The following is a 22,589-nucleotide window of genomic DNA, read 5'->3' on the forward strand; positions in this document are numbered from 1 at the left end:
TCACAGGGTGTGGGACACTGGGAGGGGGGGGGGGGGGGGGGGGTGCATAGGGATGTTGGAAGCAAAGTGATAGTTCTCAACAAACTCACCTTCCCGACGTCCAGTCACTCGATCAGGCATTGAGTGCCTTTGGCCATCCCCCCCTCTCCCCCAGAGGTGATAAGTGCCTGAAGGGTAACAGCTGTCGTGACAGGCCCTCCGGCAGCTACATTAATCACAGTGGTGGTGGGATGAGACCCTTAGGTGCTCCTTAATTGGCAAATCAATGGTCTCAATTGGTGGGAGGGCAGGAACACCGACCATGGGCCTTCCTGCCTTGGTCTTAATTCGGGTGGAGGTGGGAAGGTTCAGGTAAGCCACCATTTCGCCCAAGAATATGCTCTTCCTGCCTCCAAGCTCACCACCAGAGAGAGCACAAGATTCTGCCCAAGTGTCTGAGGTGCTTGTTTGAATCAAATGGAAGACCTCTTAAATATGTGAATCAGGGTCTAATGACCATTTTAGAACCCCAATGTCAAATAAACCTAAAACTTGGCCCAGCATGCATCTTGTATGCTTCGTCCAGTTTTTCTGGGGACTACAATTGCTCAAGTAGCGGTCCTCAAAAAGAAACCAGCAGAGATTTCTGAAGAACAGGTAAATGTTAATTTTGAAAAAAAATTTTTACGGCAAGGCTTGAAGGAGCAAGAATGTCTGGTGGGTCCATTCTCACCACCATCTGCTGCACAACCTACTTACAAGCTGGCTCAGCGTACAAACCAATTGATGTAGGAGAAGCCACTTACAGCAAGCTGCATTGGGATCCCCAGTTGTCTCATGTAGGAAACCAATTTTCCAGGCAATAGTGTTATCACAGTAAAATCTCAGAATACCTGCAATCTTTCTTTAAATTATTTTCCCCAGTGAAACGCTAACCTTTGATTTTGTTGCTAGTGATATCTATATCCCATGAATGAATTTATAAAAAACAGGGTGAAAGTTGATTAAACTAAAAGACATGTATGGAACTTGCTGAAGTGCCCTTTCAATTTAATAATACTGTGGGATCCATAAAGCAAAACCAGCATTTATTGCCCATCCCTAGTTGCTGTTGAGAAGGTGGTAGTGAGCTGACTTCTTGAACCACTGCAATTCATGTGGTGTAGGTACATCCACAATGCCGTTAGGAAGGGAGTTCCAGGATTTTAACCCAGCGACAGTGAAAGAACTGTGATATATTTCCAAGTCAGGATGGTGAGTGACTTGGAGGGGAACTTACAGGTGGTGGTGTTCCCATCTATCTGCTGCCCTTGTCCTTCTAGGTGGTAGTGGGTTTGGAAGGTACTATCTAAGGAGCCTTGGTGAATTCCTGCAGTGCATCTTGTAGTTGGTACACACTGCTGCTACTGTGCATCGGTGATGGAAGGAGTGAATGCTTGTGGATGTGGTGTCAAACAAGTGGGCTGCTTTGTCCTAGACAGTGTTCAGCTTCTTGAGTGTTGTGGGAGCTACACTCATCCAGGCAAGTGGGGAGTATTCCATTACACTCCTGACTTGTGCCTTGTAAATGGTGGATAGGCTTTGGGGAGTCAGGAGGTGAGTTATTCATCGCACAATTCCTAGCCTCTAACCTGCTCTTGTATCCACAGTATTTATATGGCTAGTCCAGTTCAGTTTCTGGTCAATGGTAACCCCAAGATGTTGATAGTGGGGGATTCAGTGATGGTAATGCCATTGAACATCAAGGTGCAATGGTTGGATTCTCTCTTGTTGCAAATGGTCATAGCTTGGCACTTGTGTGGCGTGAATATTATTTGCCACTTGTCAGCCCAAGCCTGGATATTGTCCAGGTCTTGCTGCATTTGAACACAGACTGCTTCAGTATCTGAGGATCACAAATGGTGAACAATGATGACTGCACAATGAACGTCCTCACTTCTGACCTTATGATGGAAGGAAGGTCACGGATGAAGCAGCTGAAGATGGTTGAGCCAAGGACACTACCCTGAAGAACTCCGGCAGTGATGTCCTGGAGCTGAGATGACTGACCTCCAACAACCACAGCTATCTTCCTTTGTGCTAGGTATGGCTCCAACCAGCGGAGTTTTCCCCGATTCCCATTGACTCCAGTTTTGCTAGGGCTTCTTGATGCCACACTCTTATTGGCAAGTAAAATCAAGGAAACCCAAAGTTATTTTGTAAATACATAAGGAACAAGAAAATAACTAAGGAAACAGAAGGGCCTGCTAGAAGCCAAAAGGTGGGATGAGGCGGAAGACATGGGCATGATCCTTAATGAATATTTTGTATTTGCCTTCACAAAGGAGGGGGATGATGCAGAAATTCTGGTTAATGAGGAGGAATGTGAAATACTGAATGGGATAAATGTTATGGATAAATGGAGGAAAACTCAGTTATTAACTGAAAGAATTAGGCCATAACATTTCATATTCTAAACAAAATCTTTCGATGTACAAGAATTAAACAAAGCAAGAACTATGATTTTCCATGCCTGCTAGCATCTGGTGTGTTTGGTGGAGTGAGTGGACAATAAGGCGAGAAGGTCAAAAATCAGTTTCATGGCGTTGTGAAACCAGTTTGCGTCGTCCGCTCCACCCGCCAATGGTGGGCCATGTTCCCCGCCATCAGATATTGGGAGCCTCTTTGTAATACATCAGCATATCACTACAAGTCCAGTCCACCGGACTGTCCACCCACATCGGTGGGAAAACACGCCACGTGTTTCACAACAGCATACATAAGGCGTGTATTTGATGGGCAGCACTTCACTCGGGACTTCAAGATTTGTTTGCTTACCTTGCTTCGGTTAGCACTCGCAGTCATCAGCTCCAGGCTTCACAGGCAGTACCACATCACTTTCAGTGGGGCCCACAGTTAGGTCTCTACCTACCAGATCAGCCATATGTGAATGGCTTCTCAGTGGCTGCATGGCAAGGTCTTGCTTGGGGAAAGGGCAGAAGTGACCTCAGGCAAGGGAAGAAGCTGCAGAACGAGACCTGTCCTGGGGAAGGAGAGTACCCCAGGGTGTATGTGGAGGCACATGTTGATCAGTGCAAGTGGCCTCAAGATGGTGAGGGCTGAGGAGGCAGTCTCCAGAGGAGATGAGGCCAGATGGATATGTGGTATATGGGTATGTGTGTGAGAATGGGTGGTGATATCCCTGGAACTGGCAATGAGTGAGGTGACAGTGAATGTGTGATGGGCTTGAGTGCGTGAATTTAGAGTGATGAAATGTTGCCTTACCCTAGTTGCACGGATGAGATCATTCATCCTCTATCTGAATTGCGTTGCCAACCTCTTCTATGCAACATTGGCATTGATCACCGCTGCCATCACCTACCAAGTCAGAGTGGTAATGTAGCTGCCCCTCCTGTGGCCAGAGTGAGGGTAGGAGACATCACAGAGGGCCTCCATGGCGTCCAAAAGGCGCTCAAGGGCTACAGTCTTCTTGCCTTTCGGGGCCATGTCTTCTTTGCTGCGGTCCTGGGCTGGAATCACTGAGCACATCTGTACTTTAAATGTGGCGCCTGGTGTGATGAAGCAACAAGGTGATGCGTGGTGGGTGAATGATAGCCCACCCGCCATGGAAACGGCATGTTTCACGGGAATATATAAGTAATGTGGTGGGTTTGGGGTGATAGTGCAAATCTGGGATGATTCCACCCTATATTTCATAAACCCTTATCCCTTCAGCTCAAAATTCCCAACAGGTCACTCCCAGTTCTATTTATCTTTCCATCGAAGAGTTCCCCTATACTTTCCAGGATCTTGAGAGGAATTCCGATTCTCCTGTGACCAAACCAAAGTGTGCTACGGTTCTTATGAATTCATGTTGATACTCCTCAATGTTCTTGCTATTCTCCAAAGTACAAGATTTCTTAGGGTCCCTCCACTAGTATTCAGCCAGGTAGCCTGTGGATACCCAAATTCAAGCATGGGCTTCACTGCTTTCTTGCTCGGTGACTTCAAAAATCAGAAAACACCCTTGTTTCTGACAGCCCTTTGCTATTGGTCTCAGTGGCATCTCACTGCTGGTAGCTTTTTCTCTCTCTCTATGCTTGTGTTTCCAAGAAAAAAAACCCACAGTTAAACCCAACACGAAAAAAAGTACCACCCATGCAGCCTATCCCCATGGCAATGTGACACCCCTGAGATGCCCCAGATAGATTTAAACCAATCATCCACAATTTCTAAGCCTGTCCTTTGATCTGAATAGTATATGGTTACTACTTCCCCTGTTTACCAGTTGCTTTTCAACCTTTCTTTGATCTGGGGAATTACAAGAACAATTTACAATTCTAAGACAGAATAATTCTCCTCAGACTTACTATCTTCAGGTCCCTAGCCATTTTATGGCTCTCACCCTTCTAAGCCTGACCTTGTAAGTACACGAAAGGACCTTAGGCGTAGGTGATCTGGCAACTTCTCAATTCCAGAGTTTTGATTATTTGCAAATTTATTTTCACCCAAGTTAAAAGTTATATTTCTACAACGTATGAATCATGAAAGTAAATATTTTCACAACATAAAAATGGCTATGAGAGAGAAGATATTAAGGGAATTAGCATATTTGAAAGTAGACAAATTGTCAGACGGAGCACATGCCCCCTAACAGTACCCACATGGTAGGATAGAGTATAAAAGGAAGAAATAATGGGAGCTTGCCAAAAAGGTACGGTGATAATCATGGGGAATTTTAATCTACATATAGACTGGAAAAATCAAATGGGCAAAGGTAGCCTAGATGAGGAGTTCATAGAATATTCTCGGGATAGTTTTTAGAACTGCATGTTCTGGAGCCAACCAGGCTATACTAGACTTGATATTTGTGTAATGAGATAGGATTAATGACTCATGGAGAAGGTGCCCTGGGGAGCAGCAATCATAATATGATTGAATTTTACATTCAGTTTCAAGGAGAGAAGAGTGGGTCCAAGACTAGTATTTTAAACTTATTTAAGGGCAATTAAGAGGGCAGAGCTAGCTAAAGTGAACTGGCAAATTAGATTCAGGGATAGGTCAACAGAGATGCAGTAGCAGACATTTAAAGGGATATTTCTTAATACAAAGAAAAGTTACATTGCGAGAAAGAAAAGTTCCAAGGGAGGGCCCACCATCTGTTATAGTTTCAAACTTAAAAAAAAACATACAATTACTCTAAGATGGGTGGCAGGTCAGAAGATTGGACAGAATACAGTTTAAAAAACAAAGAAAGACTAGAAGATTAATAAGGGGGGGAAAATATAAAATACAAGAGGAAGCTAGCTAGAAATATAAAAACAGATAGTAAGAGTTTCTATAGATATTTAAATGAGAAAAAGTTAACAAAGTGAATATTGGTCCTACAGAAAGTGAGTCTGAGGAATTAATAATGGAAAATATGGAGATGGCAGATGAATTGAACAGGTATTTTGCATTGGTCTTCATGCATACAGGTAACATCCCAGAAATAGCTGTAAATCAGGAAATGGAAAGAAGGGAGTTACTCAAGAAAATTACAATCACCAGGAAAGTGGTGCTGAACAAATAGTTGGACCTGCAGGTTGACAAGTCCCTGGGTCCTAATGGACTTCATCCTACAGTCTTAAAAGAAATGACTAGTGAGATAGTTAATGTGTTGGTTTTAATTTTCCAAAGTTCCCTAGATTCTGGGAAGGTTCCATTAGACTGAAAAATAGTGAACGTAACTCCTTTCTTCAAAAAGGAGGGAAAGGGAAAGCACAGTCAGTTAGCTTAACATCTGTCATAGGGAAAATGTTAAAAGCTCTTATTAAAGACATTATAGCAGAGCACTTAGATAAATTCAAGGTAATCAGGCAGAGTAAACATGGTTTTGAGACCAATTTATTGGAGTTCTTTGAAGATGTAACATGTGCTGTGGATAAAAGGAAACCGGTGGATGTACTATACCTTGATTTCCAGAATGCATTTGATCAGGTTCCACATCAAGAGTTATTGTGGAAAATAGAAGTTCATGGTGTAGGGGGTTACATATTGGCATGGATAGAAGCTTGGCTAGCTGACAGGAATTACGTGGGCCATTTTCTGGTTGGAAAGATGTAATGAGTGATGTGCCACAGGGATCAGTGCTGGGGTCTCAACTTTTTACAATTTATATAAAACGACTTGGAAGAAGGGACTGAAGATATGGTTGCTAAATTTGCTGATGATACAAAGATAGGTAGGAAAGTAGCAAAGAGGACATAAGGAGGCTACATAGGGTTTTAGATAGGTTAAGTGAGTGGGCAAAGATCTGGCAGATGGAGTATAATGTGGGAAAATGTGAAATTGTCCATTTTGGAAGGGAGAATAAAAAAAGCAACAAGTTATCTAAATGGTGAGAGATTGCGGAGTTCTGAGATGCAGAGGGATCTGGGTGTCCTAATGCATGAACTTGCAAAAAGCGAGTAAAGAGGTACAGCGAGTAATTAGGAAAGCTAATAGAATGTTATTGTTTATTGCAAGGGGAATTGAATACAAAAATAGAGAGGTCATGCTTCAATTATACAGGACATTGGTGAGACCACATCTGGAGTACTGTGTACAGTATTGGTCTCCTTATTTAAGGAAGGATGTAAATGTGTTGGAAGCAGTTCAGAGAAGGTTTACTAGACTAATACCTGGAACGGGAGGGTTGTCTTATGAGGAAAGGTTGGGCAGGCTAGGCTTGTATCCGCTGGAGTTTAGAAGAGTAAGAGGCGACTTGACTGAAACATAAGATCCTGAAGAGTCTTGATAGGGTGGATGTAGAAAGGATGCTGCCTCTTGTGGGAAAATCTAGAACTAGGGGTCACTGTTTAAAAATAAGGGGTCGCCCATTTAAGATAGAGATGAGGACAAAATTCTCTCGCTGAGGGTTGTGAGTCTTTGGAACTCTCTTCCTCAAAAGGCGGTGGAAGCAGAATCTTTGAATATTTTTGAGGCAGTGCTAGATTGATTCTTGATAAGCAAGGGGGTGAAAGGTTATCAGGGGTAGATGGGAATTTGGAGCTGAGGTTACAATCAGATCTGCCACGATCTTATTGAACTGTGGAGCAGGCTCAAGGGGCCAAGTGCCCTACTCCTGTTCCTAATTCATTTGTACTTGGATTAAATATAACCCAGGTTGTTAAAATAAGCAAAGAAGGAAATTGCATCTATCATTTTCTAATCCGCTCTGGCTGCAGGTCTGCTGCCTGAGGACTGTTAGCCATGTACCATTGTTTAAGGGAGAAAGGGATAGGCCAAGTAGTTACAGGTCAGCCAGCCTGACCTCGGTGGTGGTCAAATTAGTGCAGAAAAAGTTCTGAGGAACAGTATAAATTGTCATCTGGTAAGGCATGGATAGCAAACAATGCAAGGGACTACACAATAAATGGTGCAACACACAGAATTGTATATGAACAGAGGGACCATGCATACCCACAAATCCTTGAAGGTAGCAGGACAGGTGGATAAGGTGGTTAAAGAAGGCATACAGAATACTTTGATAAAAGCAAAATACTTCAGTTGCTGGAAATCTGAAACAAAAGGAAAAATAAAAATAGCTGGAAAAACTCAGCAGGTGTGACAGGATCTGCGGAGAGGAATACAGTTTTGATGAAGAGTCATACGGACTCGAAACGTTAACTGTATTCCTCTCCACAGATGCTGTCAAACCGGCTGAGTTTTTCCAGGTATTTTTATTTTTGATACAGAATACTTTCCTTTACTGGCTGGAAGCGGGAAGGTTTTTCTAGTATGGAATAAAATGCTAGTTAGGCAACACACCACATTACAGGAAGAATGTGATCGCACTAGAGGATGCAGAAGAGATTTACATGGGTATTGCCAGAAATTGAGAAATTTAGCTATGAGGAACAATTGGATATGCTGGGGTTGTTTTCTGGAACAGAGGAGGCCAAGGGGAGATTTAATCGAGGTGGGAAATTATGAAGTTCTTCCTAACAAATTTCCTGAGGTCCCTGTTTTCCTTAGCAGAGAGGTCAATAACCTTGGGGCATAGATATTAAAGTAACTTGAAGAAGGATTAGAGCGCAGTTGAGGATAAGTTTTTTCACCCAGAGGGTGGTGGGCTCTGGAACTCAAAACCTGAAATAACGGTAGAGCTGGAAAATCTCACTGCATTTAAAAAATACTTAGATCTAAGTGTCATAACCTACAGGGTTACAGACCAAGAGTTCCAAATTCCCCCTTTCTGTGCCTTGAATTTTCTGTTTCTATATATGTTACTCGCCACTTATCACCCAAATCTTGCTGCATGAGAACAGGGGCTGCTTCATTATCCGAGGAATTCCAAACAGAACTAAACATTGATGATCGCAGACACTTCTGATCTTAAGTTTAATGGAAGGTAAAGCAGCTGAATTTGGTTGGGCCTAGGGCCCTACCATGAGGAATTCCTGCAGCAATGTCCAAGGACGGTGATGATTAGCCACCATCTTCCCTTGTGCTAGGTCTGAATCTCACCATGGGAGAACTTCCCCACTTAGTCCACACTCCACCCCGCTGGTTCTCATTTACTTCAATTTTACTAGGGCCTCTAGATATCACACTTGGAAATATTATCTTGATATCAAAGGTGATCACTCTCATCTTAGCTCTGGAATTCAGCATGTTTGGACCAAAGCTGAAACGAGGTCTGGAGCCAAGTGGTCCTGGCAAAACCCAAACTGAGCATTGGTGAGCAGGCTATTGGTGAGTAAACACCACTTGACATAATGTTGATGACATCTTTCATCAGTTGCCTGAAAATAGATTGACAATGCAGTAATTGGTTAGATTTGACTTGCTCTGATTCTAGAGAACAGGACATACCTTGGCAATTTTCCACCTTGTCAGGTAGATGCCAGTGTTGTAGTTGTAATGAAACATCTTGGCTAGGGACACAGCTAGTTCTGCAGCTTCAGTCATAGGCTGCTGGAGCACATAGTCTTTGCTGTATCCAGTGTGCTTAGCTGCTTTTTAATATGTTGTGAACTGAATTGATTTGGTTGAAAACTGACTTCTGTGATGGTGGGGACCTCAGGAGGAGGTTGAGATGGATCATCCACTCAGTGAATTGAAGATGATTGCAAACACTTCATCCTTGTCTTTTGCACTGACAAGTTGGGGTCTGCCATCATTGATAATGGAGATGTTCACGCAGCCTCCTCCTTCTGCCCCAGAGTGTCCTTAGTCTGAAGGTAGACCTCTTGTGGAATCGAAGTCCTATGCAATGGACACTCCTAATACCCTTGTGGAGAGCTGCCTCTTCATGTTTGATAAATTTGCTAGAATTCTTTGAGGATGTAACAAGCAGAGTTGATAAAGGGGAACTAGTAGACGTAGTGCATTTGGATTTCCAGAAGGCATTCAGTAAGGTGATACATAAAAGGTTATTGCACAAGATAAGATTATTATATTATGTTATAGTATTGTATTATATTAGAATATTATAGTATAATATTATAGGATTATATTATAGTATTGGGAGGAATGTATTAGTATGGATTGAGGATTGGTTAACACACCGAAGACAGAGTTGGGATTAATGGGTCTTTTTCAGGTAACTAGTGCAGTGCTATAAGGATCAGTTCTAGGACCTCAATTATTTACTATCTATATTAATGACTTGGAGGAGGGGGCAGAGTGTAATGTATCCAAATTTGCTGACGATACAAAAATAGGTGGGAAGGCATGTTGTGTTGAGGGCATAAGGAATATGTAAGGGGATAGAGATAGGTTGAGTGAGTGGACAAAAACTTGGCAGATGGAGTTTGATGTAGGAAAGCATGACGTCATGCACTTTGGTAGGAAGAATCAAAAGGCAGACTATTATTTAAATGGAGAGAGACTCCAAAAAAGTGGAGAGATCTGGATGTTCTTGTTCATGAAACACAAAAAGTTAGCATGCAGGTGCAACAAGTAATTCAGGCGGAAAATGGAATTTTTGCTAGGGCGTTGGAGTTTAAAAATAGGGAAGTCTTGTTACAACTGTACAGGTTGTTGGTAAGGCTGCATCTGGAGTACTGTGTATAGTTTTGGTCCCCGTATTTAAGAAAGGATATACTGGCATTGGATGCAGTTCAAAAGAGATTCACTAGGCTGATTCCTGGGGATGAAGGAATTGACTTATCAAGAACAGCTAAACAAGTTAGGCCTTTATTCATCAGAGTTTAGAAGAATTAGGGGTGACCTTATTGAAACATTCAAGATTCTGAGGGGCTTGACAGGGTAGATGTTGAGAAGATGTTTCCACTAGTGGGAGAATTTCAAACTAGGAGACATAGTTACAGAGTAAAGGGACACACATTTAAAACTGAGATGCGAAGGAATTTCTTTTCTCAGGAGGGTAGTGAATGTCTGGAATTCTCTACCCCAGGAGTTGTGGAGGCTAGATCACTGAAAGTATTTAAAGATGAGGTAGATAGATTTTTGAAATATTGGGGAGTTGAGGGCTACAAGGAGCTGGCACGAAAAAGGAGTTGAGACCTGGGGCAGATCAGCCATGACCTTATTGAATGGCAGGGCAGGCTTGAAGAGCCAAATGGCCTACTCCTTTTCCTACTTATGTTCCTATGTTCTTATAACATGTAGGTTGGTGAGGAAAAGGTCAAGTAGATTTTGGTTTTCTCATTATCTACCACAATCCCAGTCTGACAGCTTTGTCCTTCAGGACTCAGTAAATTCTGTAGTCATGGGGCTACCCTTGCAGATAGATACTGAAGTCCCCTATGCAGAATACATTCTGTGTCCTTGCTACTTTCACTGCTTCTTTCAAACAGTGTTCAATATGGAAGAGCACAGAGTCATCAGCTGAAGGACAGTGGCAGGTGGCAATCTGCAGTATGCTTCCTTCCATGTTTGACCTGATGCCATGAGACTTTATGGGGTCTGGAGCAATTGTTGGACTATAATACCACTTTGGACTATACACTACTGTGCCACTGCTTTTGCTGGATATTCTTGCCAGTGGGACATTACACACCCAGAATTGGTGGTGGGGGTGACTGCAACATTAGCTGAAAGATGAGTATGAGCATCAGATCAATCTTGACCAATCTGTCAGCTCTCTTAATTTTGGCACAAGACCCCAAATGTTTTTAAGGAGGATCAGCTGGGCTGGATGTGCTTTTGCCGCACCTGAGTCTGGTGCATAGGTCAATGTCAGGTGGTCTGTCTAGCTTTCTTCTTATCAAACTGCTATACAGAACTACAATACAACTGAATGGCTTAATCCTCGCTTAGCCATATCACCTCCCAACATTGATCGGCTTTATAAAATTGAGGCAATAGAGTACAAAAGCAAGAAAGATGTGTTAAAAACTTGTATTCTTCAATCTAAACAGGAGTATTGCATCCAGTTCTGGGTGCTACAGTTTAGGAAGGATGTGAAGCCATTAGAGACAGTACAGAAAGGATTCATAAGAATTGTTCCGGGGATGAGGAGTTTAACTTACGTACAAAGCTTGGAGAAGTTGGGATTGTTTTCCTTGCAGAAGAGAAGGTTGAGAGGAGATATGATAGAGGTATTCAAAATCCTGAGGGGTCTGATCAGAGTAGATAAGGACAAAGCTGTTCTAATTGGTGAAAGAAATCAAGATGACAGTACAAGTTTTGAAGGTACTTGGCAAAAGAAGGAAGGGCAACAGGAGGAAAAACTCTCTGATGCAATGAGTGGTTAAGATCTGGAATGCACTGCCCGAGAGCGTGGTGGAGGCAGGTTCAATCGAGGCATTCAAGAGGGAGTTGGATTATCTGAAAACGAAGAATGTCCAGGGCCAAGGGGAGAATGCAAGGGAGTGGCATTAGCTGAAATGCTTCATCGGAGAGCCAGCACAGACACAAAGGGCTCTTTTTGTCCTATCGATCCAGAGCTGTAGCAGTGCCACAAGTGACGAGTCTGAGAATTGTGGGGCCAGCTGGAAAAATACCAGACAACCGTCATTTCCAGATTTCAGAGTTCTGGGTTGGAGAGATAACAGTGTACAGGACAAATGGCGTCCTGGGGAGATTTCCTATGGGATCTGGAACAAGTGTTAAAAATATGGGACAATCCCATAAAATACGGCCATTCTATTTCAGAGGGCAGTCAAAAGTCAGCCATCACGTTGTGAGTCTGGACCAGATAAGGAGGTTGATTTCCTTCCCTGAAGAACATCAGTGAACCAGGTGCATTTTATCCCCAGCATTGCTGACTTTATTTATTTGTTTGTTGCCATTTCTCCCCAGTGCAAGTTGCTTTAAATTTCTCAAATCATCATTTTCATTTACGTAATTTTTCTCTGTCCACTTTTGGTTTCAAAAGGCCCTCTAACTCCTCCTATCCATTTTTCTGCCAGTTTTTTTCCTCCTTTTCCCCTTCCCTCTTTATATCCTTCCCCCCCCCCCATATTGTGATTTATTGTAAAGGTAGGTTAATAGTGGGGCTTGGATTAATTTCTGTGTGTGTGTGTGTGTGTGTGTGTGTGTGTGTGTGTGTGTTGGGGGGGCGGGGTTTAATTGAATTGCAGATAGCTAGTCTGGAGCTTTTGAGTTATCAAAAAAAAAAAGCTAGGTTTGAAATGCTAAATACATAAACATGGCTGAAGTTTTAGGGTGTGAGGTGTGAGGAACATTTGCATTTTTAGATATACCAGAGTAGTTTGAATTTGAAAGACAATGGAATGAGAAAACCTAGTCAAAAGAAGTTATGCCAAACAGTGTGTTTATTTTTCCCAAAGATTACTGATAATATGAGTACTATGAAAGATTAATTTTATGGAACAAGTGGCAAAGACACATTGGGACAATGGAATTTACTTTAAAAAGGGAGAAACCTATATAAAAGAGATGAGATTATGTGCAAGGGGAAGGCATTCTAAAATCTAACAGAAATGTGAAAAGCTTCTGTGCATTAAGTTGCTGTCTACAGGAACTGAAGTCAAGAGAACACACTGTGAATATCACTGTTCAGAGTATTGTCTGCTTTGCCTTGGTCTGCTGAAATGTATTTGATTTACTGTTGTCTTAACAGAGGTGTAACTGGGGGACAGATTAATTAGGAGAGTTAGAAGTTATTATGGTAGTAATTTATAGACCTGTGTGTGCGCTTAAAATCTTTTCAGCTATTAATACATGTTTAATTTAGCTTCGTAAAAAACCTTTAAGACTCGGTGGACTTATTGCTACTGAATTCAAGGCACACATCTTGAAATAAAAATACAAATTGCAAAACAGTTGTGGCAGCTGTTTCAGGTTTCCCTCTGGGATTTGAGCAGCTCAGCATTTACATCCGCTGTGCCATAACATAAGCATGGACACTAATTTTTGACATCTAAAAAACAGGGAAAGAGAAAAACAAACAGGCAGTTTATGATGAAAGGTAACCAGAAACATTAACTCCATTTCTCTTTCCACAGATACTGCCTGATCTGCTGAGTATTTCCAGGATTTCATTTTTTTTATTTCAGAAAGTTTCTTTCCTCATTCTAATTTTTTTGCTTAAATAAGTTGAACTTTTACAGCAAAGATACTTTGAAGGAATCAGGTTAAGGGGGCCTCTAACTATTTGCCCTTGCAGGGAGGGAACGGGAGTAGGGGGAATGAACAGAATAGCAGTGGATGAGATGAGCGATTCTGGAGTAAGGACTAGTGGAGCATACAGGGATCGAGAAGGCAGTTCAATGTGAAGAGAATCCCTGCCATTCAGAATCTTATGAACAACTGCCCTTATCAATGACCAATTGAAACTTGGCTCACAAGTAGCAATATTTTGCCCTGAAGCCTCTCCAACTGGCTACACTTATCCCCACCAGTGCCACCCAAACCACTGTATTGGTGACATGACCCTTAACAATCAAATCACCTTGGTTTCTCCTCTTACTCCTCTGGCACCTCCCCTCCTTCAAGCAACTGACCATATTCCATCCCTCTCACTTCTCCTTTAAAATCATTGTTCTCAACCTTTCCCTTCCCATAGGCTTTCCTACCCTAACACAGCCACCTCCTTGGTTCTGCCCCCTCAAATGGACCTGGGTTTTGACCTCTAAGGCAGCTAGCAGGAGTCAGGAAAATACCTGGCTTCGCGCACACATCTCAGGATAAAATGACCACAAAGATGGGATCTTCATTGCCTGGGGTGAGTTGGGACAACCTACCCTACCAGTTTAAAGGCAGCTACAGGGGCTGCTGGGTGCTGAGGGATTTGATCCCAGTTGTAATAAAAAAAAAATAAGGCCCTCTACCCCTCACTCTCCCTTACCCTACCTCCGCAAACAGCATGCTCCATCCATGCCACCTCATGCCAGGCCATGCCCCCACCCATCCCCCATGGCTCATGCCCCAGGCCAAGCCCATTGACCCATTCTTACTGTGTAGAACAAATGAACCCTATAGTGACAATAGGCTATGTAAAAAATTCCTTAGAAAATAGTAATTCATTCATAACTTTCCACTATGTTAAAAATTATTTTTACTACAGGGCAATACAAGTGTCAATCATTCAGATCTTTTAAAGTACCAACAGCAGAAACTGTAAGCACTTGAAACCTTTTATTTTATGCAAATAAACATTGTGCAATTGACAGCAGGGATCAGAGAGCCAGAGATGTCAATTAAGCAATGTTTTCCCTGGGGCTCAGCAATTCCAATAATCTTATGGTTGGCTGGGCACTCGGGCAGCCTCATCCATGGCTGAGAACGCAGATATTCATTATGCTGTTGAAACATTTGGGGAGGTAGTGGCGTAACCACTAGACTAGTACTCTAGACACCCAGGGTAATCCTCTGGGGACCTGTATTTGAATCCCACAGCAGGTGATGAAGTTTGAATGCAATAAAAATCTGGATTTAAAAGTCTAATGATGACCATGAAACCATGGTGGTGGGGCTAGCATAGGGAGCATGAGTGGCCATGGATGTAGGTGGGAAGCATAAACCTACTGCTGGAATTTATTTTAAATGTGACTATGCAGACCATGGACTGGAAGGAGCCACACAAATTATGTCTGTAACACTGGGGTTGCAATGGTTCCACTGCTATTTGATAGCAGTTTAGTTATGAGAATTCAAACTGCTATATCTCCATCTAGTGGCAGTTGTGGAGCTACTGGTGTGACTGATACGCATGACAGAGAACAGCTGCTTGCTTAATAGGGAATCCTATGGAAGCCCAACCTAGAAGGATGGACTGGTGATTCCACGACTACCACTAGATGGAGAAATAGGAGTTCAAATTCTCATATCTAAACTGCCATCAAATAGCTGTAGAGCTTTTGCAACCCCAGCGTTACAGATAGAATTTGTGTGATCCCTTCCAGTCCATAGTCAGGATGTTTGTGTGTAAGGGACGTGTATTTCCTTACCCTCAGTGATTTATTTCCCCTTAATTTGAAATAAATTCCAGCAGCAGGTTTTTTTTTGGCAATTTTAACAATAAAAGGTGGTTATTTAGTATCAACCACTTGCCCCAGATGGTTGAAATGCAACATCTCAATCACTTGTCTCACTTGCACTATTACACGCGTGAAGATTAAATGAAGCTAAAGTCATAATTATAAAAATTGATTTTATAAACTCAGTCTCTAAGTCAATGCAAGCCTGATGTTTTCTCAGTTAAGTTGATCTTTTAGTTGGTGTAAAGAACTTTTAGAAACAAAGGATTCTCATGAAGCTGTGAAGCCTCTTGTAGATGAATAGCCAGGAGATTGGTTGAGGTGGACTTGGAAGCTGGAACAAGTACAGAACTTGAGTATTGCTGAAAAAAGACATGTTGACAAAGCTTTTTGTCTTGCACTCATCAGGACAATTTGCAAGAATACCAAATGTAAAGGGAATTTAAAGGGATTGGTAGAGGCTTTGCCATGGAGAATGCGCCAGTTAACTGATGTCTGACAGTTAACTACCAAGCTTTGTTTAAATTCAAACCAGGCAGGTTGGCTCTGATTGGTCAAGGTATTGGCCTGAGAAATGGAACCAGAGAATGTCTGCCTATCACACAAACGAGTAACATAGTATAGCAACAGAAAACGCTGGAAAAGCTCAGGTCTGACAGCATCTATGGAGAGAGAAAAACAGAGTTAATGTTTAAGAGTTCGTATGGCTCTTCTTCAGAGCTCTGAAGAAGAGTCATACGCACTTGAAACGTTAGCATCTATGCAAGGAGAGACAGAGTTATCAGACCTGCTGAGTTTTTCTAGTATTTTCTGTTTTTGTTTCAGATTTCCAGCATCGGCAGCATTTTGCTTTTATCTGAGTAATGTGGTATGTGAATCTGAGTGTCGGTGTGATGCTAGATATGTAGACCGTGACCCCCAAAAACAAGTGGATCATATCAAACAGCATATGAACAGCTAAAGGGACAACAGGAAAGTTACTGATCATACTCAGTCAGCCCGTGCTTGGAAAACTGAAAACAGTACATAACATAAGATGTGATTCCACGATTGGTCAACATTTGCTAAACAATCCTAAGTGTGCTAAGAATTACACTGACAACCAATTTAAGATTATCATTTGGGCTCACAGTGTGGCTCACTTACGCATTCTAGAAATTACATATATTGATACATAGGGCCCTGTTCTTTGCAGACAGAAAGAACATGTATGCACACATTGCACCTATTTCAACAAATCAAAATAGGCAACAGCCAATCTCTGGTTCCTTCCCCAGAGCAATGCCTTGACCAGAGTCAATCTGCCTGGTTTGAGTTTAAACAAAGCTTGGCAGTTAACTGTCAATCATCAGTTACCTGGTGCATTCTCCATGGCAATGCCTCTATCAGAGCTCCCACTTGCCAACCACTCAGCACTTGCTTCTCATGCACTGTAAAACGTTGTTCCCTTTACTGTTGGTATTCTTGCGAATTGTCCTGATGACTGCAAGATGAAAAGCTTCCACAATGTGCCTTTTTTCAGCAATACTCAAGTTCTGTAATACCAAATGACTAAGTACAGTACTATGGCTGCATTAGAAGACTTTCAGCTATGATGGTTCATCTGTATCAGATGTCTCTGGTGTTCCTCTCCTAGGCACACGAACGCACAGACGCACCCGCGAACACGCACACACACCCGCGAAAATGCACAGACACACACACACACACATGAACGAACGAACACACACACGAGCACATGCCACACGCATGCAAACGCACATGCGCCTAAAATGGCCTAACAAGCCATTCTGTTGGATCAAACTGTTACAGAAAAGACAAAAAAGGGTATGAAATTGGACAGGCCAACCGACATGGACCTAGGTGCCAGAAACGAAACGGCATACCTAGCCCTGTCAACACTGCAAAGCCCTCCTTACTAACATCTGCAGGCTTGTGCCAAAATTGGGAGAGCAGTTCCACAGACTAGTCAAACAACAGTCTGACATAGTCATACTTACCAAATATACCTTACAGATAATGTCCCATCACCATCCCTTGTTCTGTCCTGTCCCACTGGCTGGACAGGCCACCAGAGGTGGCTGCACAGGGGTATACAGTTGGGATGAGTTGCCTTGGGAGTCCTCAACATTGACACTGAAGTCTCATCAGGTCAAATATGGGCAAGGACACCTCCTGTTGACTGTCACCTTCCACACCTCCCTACAGCTAGGGAATCAGTACTCCATGTTGAACACACTTGGCACAGTTCCAGGACATCATTGCAGGAGTTCCTCAGGGTTGTGTCCTAGGCACAACTATTTTCAGCTGCTTCATCGATGACCTTCCTTCCACCATATTATCAGAAGTGGGGATGTTTGCTGATGATTGCACAATGTTCAGCACCATTCATAACGCCCTAGATAATGAAGCAGTCTATGTCCATATGCAGCAAGACCTGGACAACATTCAAGCTTGGGTTGACAAGTGGCAAGTAACATTCATGCCACACAATTACAAGGCAACGGCCAGGTCCAACATGAGAGAACCATTGCCCCTTGACATTCAATGACATTACCGTCGTTGAATTCCCCACTATCAACATCCTGGGGGCTACCAATGACTGGAAACCGAACTGGAACAGCCATATAAATAGTGGTGGGGAATTCTGCAGTGAGTTACTCACCTCCTGACTCCCCAAAGCCTGTCTACAATCTACAAGGCATAAGTCAGGAGTGTGATGGAATACTCTCCACTTGACTGGAAACAGTTCCAACAACATTCAAGAAGTTTGACACCATCCAAGACAAAGCAACCTGCTTGATTGGCACCCCATCCACAAACATTCATTCCCTCCACCACTGACACAGTGGCAGCAATGTGTACAATCTGCAAGATGCACTACAGCACCTCATCAAGATTCCTTCGATGGCATCTACCAAGCCCGCCATCTCTAGCACCTAGAAGGACAAGGGCAGCAGATGCATGGGAACAGCACCACCTGCAAGTTCCCCTCCAAGCCACACACCATCCTGACTTGGAACTATATCACCATGTACTGTTGCTGGGTTAAAATCCTGAAACTCCCTTCCTCACAGCATTGTGGGGGTGCCTATCCCACATGGACTGCAATGGTTAAAGAAGGTGACTCACCACCACCTTCGCAAGGGCAATTAGGGATGGGCAATAAATTTTGGCCTAGCCAGTGATGCCCAATTCCCCAAAAAGAATATAAAGCAATTTTAAGATATCTTAAAAAAATGTATGTCAAGAAGATATAATAATTCTCACAATATTATTGGAATTTATTGTAAAATAGAGTAATGGTGGGATGTGTGTGTGTGTGCGCACGTGCATGTATAATTTAATTGAATTAGAGGCAGCTAGTCTCGGTGTTTTGATCTAAGAAGAGAGATTAGGTTTGAAATGTTAATTAGATAAACATGGGGAAGTTTAGAAACATAGGTATCAAGGGAACATTTGCATTTTGAAATAAACCAGACTAAACTGTTTTGAAAAGGAGGGGTGAAATGTGTCACCAAGCCACGTGAAGTTTAGAAATGGTGTGTTTATTTTTCCCAAAGATTACTGGTAAAACTTAGTGCTATGAGAGGGTTCTATTATCAGGGAAATAAAGTCCAAAGGCATGGTGAAACAATGGGTATTTGTATTCAAAGAGGAAGATATGTATAAAGAAGGAGCAAAGGCAATTTTAAGATCTTACAAGTATTTGAAAAAACCTTCAGCATCTATGCCTCAAACTGCTGTCTTCAAAGGACTGAAATTAAGAAAACTCACTTGGAAGTCGAGTTGTTCAGGGTATCATGTTTCTTCGCCTGGGTCTTTTACAATCTGTGTGTCTTACTGTTGCCTTAATAAAAGTGTAACTGGGAGTTAGATTGATTAGGGGATTTAGAAGTTATCATAGTAGTAATTTGTAGATCTATGTATGTATTTAAAATCATTTCTTCTATTAATAAATGTTTAATCTAGTTTTGTAAAAACCTATAAGACTTGGTGATCTTATTACTACTGAATTCAGGGCACGCATTTTAAAATTTATACAAATTGAAAAACAAGTTGTGGCAGTTGTTTCAAGATTCTCTTTGGAATTTGAACAACTCAGCATTTACCGTTGGCTGTGCCATAACATGTAAAGTAAATGAACATTTCGCCGAGTTATTTTCATATTTTCCCCCATGTAGATTGTGTTTCCACATTTTACACAATTATTGCAGTTATTTTAATATCAGTAAAATGCTTCACATTATTTCAATTTTCCAGTTATTATTTATTCTGAATCACATTATTTTGTCATTTTACAATTTTACTCATTCTGGGCAGGTTGGTGTTCGAGACTACAACGAAATGTGAAAGTATGCAGGGTAAATAGTATTGTGGTAACAGTTAGTGATGGCTCTACCAGGACATCAGCTATGCATAATGGACAGACTATATCCTAAAATTCAGTACAGGGAACATCATGGGACATTGAATAACAAACACTTCATGAACACATACTTGCCCTGCCTTCGTACTTCAAACACAACATATGAGATAAATGCTTGTGCCAAAACAAAGGCATTCATTTGCAATATACAGAAAAGCTCTCCAGGCACATACAAGACCTTCAGTTCTTCACACAAACACCTCATCTCTAGCCTGAATGTGAATTCATTGAAAGATTAATTGCAAGATGAATTATGTATATGTTCATAATTACATTTTGTAGTTTTAAGGTGACAAACAGTACCACTGCAGTGGATTAGCAAAAGAAACATAGATAGTGCTTAAACAGTTTGAAGCCATATTCAATCATGGATTACCCAAAGGACATTAAATCAGTGGCTTTCCCAGTAAAATCACATTGAAGCCCTTTTTAACCTTCCAGAAGTACAAGAGGGGAACTGAAATGTAGCAGCCATCATGATCCTTCGCCCCCACTCATGACCGTTTCCCACACCCATGTCTCCCCACTCATAGATCCCAGTTCTTGGTACCACCAATCCTTTGGTGCCCCACCTGTTCTGGCATTCCAGTTCCACTCCACCAAATTCTTGTCTTATTGACATGTCACCAGTCATGAAAGAAATCCAAACTGACCTTGTTCTTTTTGCTTTTGTAAAATTGGACTTTCTGCTGAACCCAACAAGATGGCTGCTACAAGTCACATGACCACAGGATTGGCCCTTTGTTCTGGAAGCTCCCAACAGGAGTTACAAAAACAAGAAACCTCCTCTCATCATTGCAGCATCTCACACCCAATTATAAAGACATTATAATCACAAAACCAAGGGACTCGCAGATCGAAACTCATTATTCCTGCAGAGTTGTTAACACACCCATCTCACACCTGGGTCTGTCTAGGCCCATTTCAAAAGGGGGCCATTGAGGAGACAATAGATGTCATTTGCATCTTGATAAACATACCTGTCCAGCAGAGTTAGAGGGTCTGCCTAGACAATGGCTTCCTGACACAAGATACTCAACATGGATGGTAACTCTTTGAGAAGCTAATGGCTGGGACATTATCGGTCCCGAAACCAAAGCCAGTCTCAGACACCAGATAAACATCCCTTTCGAAAGCATTGTGAAGAAAGGTCACATGTCTCAAGTGACCATTTTGAAATCTCTATATTCCTTCAAGAACTGAGAAACCCTCAGTCTGCTGAACTACCAATTAATCAAACAGACTTACAGCAGGTCTCCCAGCTGACTAAGCAGCTGATCACCGTGTCTCAACTTCTTGAAACCAGTTTGATTTAAAACGTCTCTGATCATTGCACAGAATCCCACTGACTATGCAGCAGATTCATTTCAAGGATTTTCATGTAGCTATCTCCAACCAGGAATTAGTTTGAACTGAACTCCACTACCTAGGAAACAGACGCTGGAAATCATGTGAATTAATATTCATTTCTGTTGTTTTTTTACAATTATTATCCATAGTTGTCAAAACTCCCTCTCTTCTAGTGTGTGTGTATGTGTGTGTGTGTGTGCGCGCACGCGAGTGTGCCTCTCTCTGTCTATGCGTGTCTATGGTTGCGAACATTATCCACCCTTCTTTCTCTAGCACCCCCACCCCTTCCACCCACCCCACCACAAATCAGTGAATCTGCTAACATATCAGAATACAGTTCCAAGTCCTGGTGAGGGCAATGGTTCCTCTGGGGTACATTGCAAAAGCCAACGCCACAGGACCCTCCGTGGTTCAGCCAGCAAGAAACATAAAAGCGAAGCTGTAGAATGTGACCTGTCTCCTAGCTCTAAATGGCTGAGGGGTGACAGGAGAGCTGCTCAAGAATGCAATTGTGGTAAGTGATTCAATCATTAGGGGAACAGATATGCATTTTTGAGGCCACAGAAGTGACTCCAGGATGGAGTCTCTCTGGTGCCAGGATCAAGAAGGTCATTGAATCATTGAACATTCTGACATTGGGGGTAAGGGTGGGGAAGGGTAAACAGCAAGAGGTCATGGTCCATATTGGTACCAATGACATTGGTAGAAGGAGGGTTGAAGTCCTGTGGGCATATTTCAGGGAGCTGGGAAAGAAATTAAAACAGAGAACCTCAAAAGGTAATGATCTCTAGATTAAACCCAGGGCCATATGCTAATGAGCACAGAAATAGGGGGATAATGCGACTAATTACGTTGTTGGAGAGATGGCCCAGGAGGAAGGGCTTTAGATTACGAGGGCAGAAGGAACAGTTTTGGGGAAGGCCAGACCTGTACAAGCCAAATGGGTTGCGCCTCAACAGGGCCATGACCAATATTGATATGGGGAGATTTGCTTGTGCTGTTGGGAAGGGTTCAAATTATCTTGACAGTGGGGTGGGAACCCTAGCATAGATTCAGAAGACTGAGCTAAAGCTGGAAATAGAAGGCAAAAAACTAACGGAATTGTGTTAGCACTGAAAGTCCTGTGGTTTTGTACTGCTGGGAAGTACCTGGGATTTAACTACACTGGGCAATGCTGTACTTTTAGGCAGCACAGATTCAAGCTGTACATTGTTTTGAATGTACATTTTTTGCTGAACAGTGATAAACCCCAGCTCCAATCACAGATTGTGGGGTGGCATTAAAAACACAAATACATCATACTCCTATCAGTTGAGACTAGGAGACAGATCACATTCTACAGCTTCTCATCTATGTTTCTCTTTTTGTGGTTCTATAGTGTACTTCCAGCAGTGTGCTTGCCCCATTTTTGTGGCTCAGTTCCACTCAATGTCTCATTTGATGCTCCTTCCAGCATATCATCCCTCCTCACAGCT

At 42.3% G+C, this 22,589-nt stretch overlaps 1 protein-coding gene across 3 annotated transcripts in view; it reads right to left on the reverse strand.

Annotated features, from left to right (window-relative positions):
- gpr180 (G protein-coupled receptor 180) overlaps nt 1–22,589 on the reverse strand; it is a 150,161-nt gene that overhangs the window by 115,578 nt on the left and 11,994 nt on the right. The window lies entirely within an intron of this gene.

The sequence above is a fragment of the Carcharodon carcharias genome, chromosome 11, assembly GCF_017639515.1.
Source record: "Carcharodon carcharias isolate sCarCar2 chromosome 11, sCarCar2.pri, whole genome shotgun sequence".
In the NCBI taxonomy this organism is placed as follows: Eukaryota; Metazoa; Chordata; class Chondrichthyes; order Lamniformes; family Lamnidae; genus Carcharodon; species Carcharodon carcharias.